At 44.9% G+C, this 5,713-nt stretch overlaps 1 pseudogene across 1 annotated transcript; it reads left to right on the top strand.

Annotated features, from left to right (window-relative positions):
* The first annotated feature begins 3,739 nt into the window (after positions 1 to 3,739).
* Positions 3,740 to 5,595, top strand: LOC308269219 (TOX high mobility group box family member 4-like; annotated as a pseudogene). The gene has a single exon. The product of its transcript is annotated as a TOX high mobility group box family member 4-like (transcript).
* Positions 5,596 to 5,713: the final 118 nt, after the last annotated feature.

Here is a 5,713-nt window from a genome sequence, read left to right as displayed (position 1 = left end):
AATCAGAATATTGTAGGGATTGTGCATATCCATGTTTCTAGCAGTACCATGCACAAGAGCCTAGGTATCCAGCAAAGGATGAGTGGATTATGAAACTATGATTTATATACATACAATGGAATTTTACCCAAAACTAAACAAGAACAAAATATGTCATCTGAAAGAAAACGGATGGAAATGGGTAGAACTAGAGAATAATATGCTCAGCAAGATTAGCCAGTCCCAGAAAATGAAGGACGATATGTTTTTACTCATATGTGGAATCTAGAGAGAATTTAGGAAACAAAAAAGACTGTGGATAAATATAGGTACATATGAGGAGAATTGTAGAAGGGGATTTGGAGAGAGATGTGGGGAAACAAAAGGGGAGATTTTATGAAAAAAAGAATTTAAATAATCCTATATTTATATATGAAATTGTCAGTGCCAATTTTGATATTATATATGGGAATGGGGAGGTTTGGTTTGGGACCCAGAGGGAAAAGCAGAGAAAATGCTATTTGCATGTATGTTTCCGTCACTCTGACCTCATTATGATGTATAATTACAGTGTACCAATTTAGAAAATGTAATGGCAATATGCAACACCTCCACCCATGGACATCTCAATGTAAATCCTTCCAGAAAGGATGTCTTTGTGTAATGGTAATGATGAGTCACAATACATAAAGGAAATAATAATGGGGTTTCATATATATATATATATATATATATATATATATATATATATATATATTATGAGTCATGGACTTACCTGGTTTCTTATTGTAACCTTGCTTTTCATCCAGTTTCCAGTAGTAATTGACTGTCCTTCTTGTTGTATAGGTGCTTTTTGCTTACACTGGGCTTATGCATGATCTTAAGGAGAAAAGACTGCAAGTTAAAACATAAAAAGTTGAGAACAAGATATCTCTGATTTCTGAAAGTTTATTCTGGTGTTATTTGTAATAACTAGCCAAAAGAACAAAAAAAAAACAAAAAAAATCAATGTCCACAGTATAAAACTGTCTGTTGATACTTTGAGACATTGATACTGTTTTATAAACTGGTTTCCCATAAGTATTCTCAGAGGCCATTGACTCTTCCTCTGTTGGGCAAAACCTGGATTATTTCTTTTCTTTTCTTGCCAAATTCTTTGAGAGTTTGTTGACATATTGTGTTTGTACAATGGTGGCAACTGAGAGGACAAGGGAATAAAAATCATGTCCTCTGATGGATGCTCTGACAAACTGAAGTTGCTAAGGCCAGATAAGAGAAGACCTCAGGGGTGGCCATGATCAAATGTCTAGAAGTTCTTATGCCTCAGGAAGAAATAACAGGTTGCTTCACTCTGGTCCCACAGCATGTGGAACCAAGACCGATGAGGAAGCTGCCAGGAATGAGGAACAAGTGTCTTTCCCACAGAAATGGAAAATGTTGAACAGAGAGGATGCCAGTCTCTCTCCTCTGTGGATGACACTGTTTAGAACTACCAGAAGAATATTCTAGAAACTCACTATGTCCTTTTCTTCAGACTTTTCCTGCCTCTTATTTTCATAATAAATGAAACCAGATCCATAGCCTATCATTAGAAATCCTCCTTGACCAGCACCTGCTCATTACAGCTCACTTACCTCTCCCCATGGACTCTCACTCACCCTTTCCAGAAAAGTCCTGTGTTTTTCTGTCTCTGGGCCTCTGTACTTTCATTTCTGCTGCATACCTCTTTCATTATTCCTCTCTTACTCTCTCCTTCCTTGCTACAAGTCCCAGATTCTCTGTTAAACCACTGATCAGAAAGCCTCATTCCCTCTTCTATGCCCAGCAGCACTTCCCTGGTCTCTATTACAGGACATGGCAGTCTTCTTCCTATCTTGAAGTTAGGGATGTCTGTGGCCCCATTTCCCTACAAGGCCAGCCCTTTTGAGATGAAGAGCCACCTCTTCTTCATTGTCACAGTCAGCAGGCAATTGGAACCAGTGGGCCTGATGAAATAAAACTAATAAAGAGAATTATGCAAAGAAAAACGGGGCTTAGTGGGCCCCGACATTGTACAGGAGAATTTGTCATGGGGCTGTTATAATGGAGCCCTTTTTAGGTGAGTAATATGATGCCAGTTGGGGTCCCTCAGCAGTTTGGCCACAGTAGGTGTGATGAGGATCACTTTAAAAGGCCCAGTTCACCATGGTTGGAGATGTTTCGGTTGAAGTGATTTGAGGAGGACTTGGTCTCCCGGCTTAAGGTCCTCGGCTGCTGGGTGTGGAGCTACTTCTTTGGTTCCAGGTTGGGGAAGATATCGGTCAGCATGTTCCCTAAGAAGGTGCCTAAGACAAGTAAGGGAGATAGGAAGCCAAGGGAGGGAGAGTGGAAGGGAGAGTGTCATTAAGCAAAAGAGGGTGATCATACAGCAATTCAAAGGGGCTCATGAAGGTGGGACTTTGAGGGTGGCCTGTATGTAGGCTAGAGCCAGTGGTAGGAGTTCAGGCCAATAAAAGCTGGTCCATCATCATACTGTAAGGAATTAGGGAGTCCAAACCAAGGGATGATGTCCAAGCAGAGAACATTGGCCACCATGCTAGCTGTCTCGTCCTTTGAGGGGAAAGCCTCTACCCAACCTGTTAGGGTGTCTACCATGATAAGAAAATATTTTAGTTTTTTGTGTGAGAGCATATGGGTGAAATCAATTTGCTAGTCCTGTCTGGCAAATGTCCTCTCATTTGGTGGGTAGGAAAAGAGGGATGTAGACCTCTTTGGGTAGAATGTCGGCTCAAGTATAACAGGAGGTACTGACTTTACTAATCATCTGTTGCAGGAGGAAAGAATAAAACAAGGAGTTTAGGAAATGTTTAAGCACTGTAGGCTCAATGTGTAGGGTATTATGTATTAGGTTAACAACTGCTTTGGCCTGAGCCTCAGGCAAGGCAATTTTTTTCCTGTAAAGGAGGTCCTGTAGTGCATGGGCAGGAGGGCTTACCATCAATCCCCTGTACCAAGATTGGACCATCAATCCCCTGTACCAAGATTGGAAAAGGAAAACTAGGACCTGAAAAGGATGGAAGGACTGAGTAGGCAACCAAAAAGGAGATTGGCTTACCTGCTACCTTGAAAGTTACCCTGGACTTGGCAAGTGTGATTGAGGTTGAGGAGTCTGAGAGCCATCAGACTTTGGCCAGGCTGACGAGGGCCAGTGGCAGGGCCTGATCTGGAAGGGTGGTCCCCCTTTGTTGATATTCCTGGGACTCACCACTTTTCCAAGGGCACCACCAGATATAATGTTGAAATTGAGTTGGGGGTTGCAAAGGGTATAAATCCAGCAAAAGAGTATGGGATTAGGCCTCTTATTAAAAGGAAATGTCATTTTATTCGAAGTCTGGATACTGATACTGCACTTGGTCTGCAGAGTCGCTCAGCAGAGAGGAAGTAAGGGTATTTATAGCAGGGGCCATGGGTTGGAGCTAGCAGCATGGGAATGTCGATCCTCTCATGACATCTGGAGTCTTGTGACCTCTGGAGTCTGTCCCACGATGTCAGGAATCTCACGGCATCTCTGCTCTGACTACTGGGTTCTGCCTCCTATCTCTGTTGCAGGGTCCCATGGGGGAAGGAAGGGACCGACCTATCATTAGTAACCTAGGGTAACATCATGGAATTACTGAGCTAAGGCCAAGCCTCACTTTATCACACCTTCAATATTTAATTCTTCAGTGGGGGCACTGGGAGCGATGTAGGGACTGGAGACAGTGGGAATAGTTGTCTGAAGATGGAGTTTCCCAGAGGAAATGACAATTACCTGACGATCACAGGGCCCTCGCACCCCTTCCTGTCAGGAACCGAGACATTCCATACACCAAGTTTGGGTGGTGAGGAATTTGAAATCCGACCTGTCTCCTTGGATTCTGATCCCTCGCTAGCTGTTTGAGATGTGGTTGGCCACTTTGATGACCTGGCAGACCCTTCTTCACAGGATGGCAGTTTTTCAGCCCAGTATGGGGTCCAGACATTGGACATGCCTATAAGCATGACCCATGGCCTAATGGAGCAGGGCAGGGGGCTCCTCAGTGGGGGCTTGACTATGGACTTGGATCATTCTAAAGAAACTCAGTATAGTGCCAACCCACCTGTTACAATTTATGTACCTATGACAGACCTGACATCTGGCCAGATGGGGCACAGCCAGTTGACCACCACTGGTCAGTCAGAACTGAGTTCTCAACTTGGTTTGAGCCTAGGTGGTGGCACCATCTTGCCACCTGCCCAGTCACCTGAGGATCACCTTTCAACCACCCCTTCACCTACTGGTTCACTTCATGAGGATGGTGCTGAAGATTTCCGGAGGCAGCTTCCCAGCCAGAAGCCAGTGGTAGTAGAAGGAGGGAAAAAGCAGAAGGCCCCAAAGAAGAGAAAAAAGAAAGACCACAATAAGCCTCAGAAACCAGTTTCTGTGTATGCTTTATTCTTTCATGATACACAGGCTGCCATCAAGGGACAGAATTCTAATGCCACTTTGGGGGAAGTTTCAAAGATTGTGGCTTCCATGTGGGACAGTCTTGGAGAAGAGCCAAAACAGCTGTACAAGAGGAAAACTGAAGCTGCCAAGAAAGAGTATTTGAAGGCTCTGGCTTCCTATAAAGACAACCAAGAGTGTCAGGCCACTGTGGAAACAGTGGAATTGGATCCAGTGTCACCTTCACAGACTCCTTCCCCACCTCCTGTTGCTACTGTTGATCCAGCATCTTCAGCACCGCCTCAACAGAGCCACCTGCCCTATCACTTGCATTGTTGTTAACTCCACTCTCTCATCCTGTGTGGCTAACCAGGCATCTTCCGGGGCTGGGGTTAAGCCCAATATCACCAAGTTAATTATTACTAAACAAATGTTGCCCTCTTCTATTACCATATCTCAAGGAGAGATGGTTACTGTTATCCCAGCTACAGCAGTGACCTCCCATGGGCTCCAACTAGGTCAAACCAGGACAGCTACTATCCAGCGCAGTCAACAAGCCCAGATTGCCACCTGATGAGTGTTGCAGGCAGCAACAGAAGCTGCTGCTTCTATGCAACTGCCTCCACCCCGACTACAGCTACCTCCACTACAACAGATGCCTCGGTCCCCCACTCAGCAGCAAGTCACCATTCTGCAGCATCCGCCTCCACTTCAGGCCATGCAACAGCCACCACCTCAGAAAGTTCGAATCAATTTACAGCAACAGCCCCCTCCTCTGCAGAGCAAGATTGTGCCTCCGCCCACTCTGAAAACGCAGACTACCTTAGTTCTACCAGTTGTGGAAGACAGTCCTGAACAGCCTATGAACAACAGCCCTGAGGCCCATACAATTGAAGCAACCTCTCCTGAGATGATCTGTAAGATGATCACAGATGTAGTTCCTGAGGTCGAGTCTCCTTCTCAGATGGATGTTGAGTTGGTGAGTTGGGTCTCCTGTGACGCTCTCACCCCAGCCTCGAAGTGTGCGATCTGGTTGTGAGAACCCTCCTGTTGTGAATAAGAACTGGGACAATGGATACTGCAGCAATGAGTGTGTGGTGAAACACTGCAGGGATGTATCCTTGGCCTGGGTAGCCTCTAGAAATTCAAACACCATGGTGTTTGTGAAATAGTTTTTTCCTGTTATCCAAGCTGGTGAAGACTTATCTGCTGGGAACAAACCCAAGAGCCTGCTTTTGAAACACAGCTGGGCTTCTGTTAGTACCTGATCTCAACCTGTGGTGGTTCCTC

This window comes from Muscardinus avellanarius (assembly GCF_963383645.1).
Source record: "Muscardinus avellanarius genome assembly, chromosome: 10".
Classification (NCBI taxonomy): Eukaryota; Metazoa; Chordata; class Mammalia; order Rodentia; family Gliridae; genus Muscardinus; species Muscardinus avellanarius.
The sequence above is the reverse complement of the archived record's forward strand: the minus strand, read 5'-3'. Positions and strand labels throughout refer to the sequence as shown.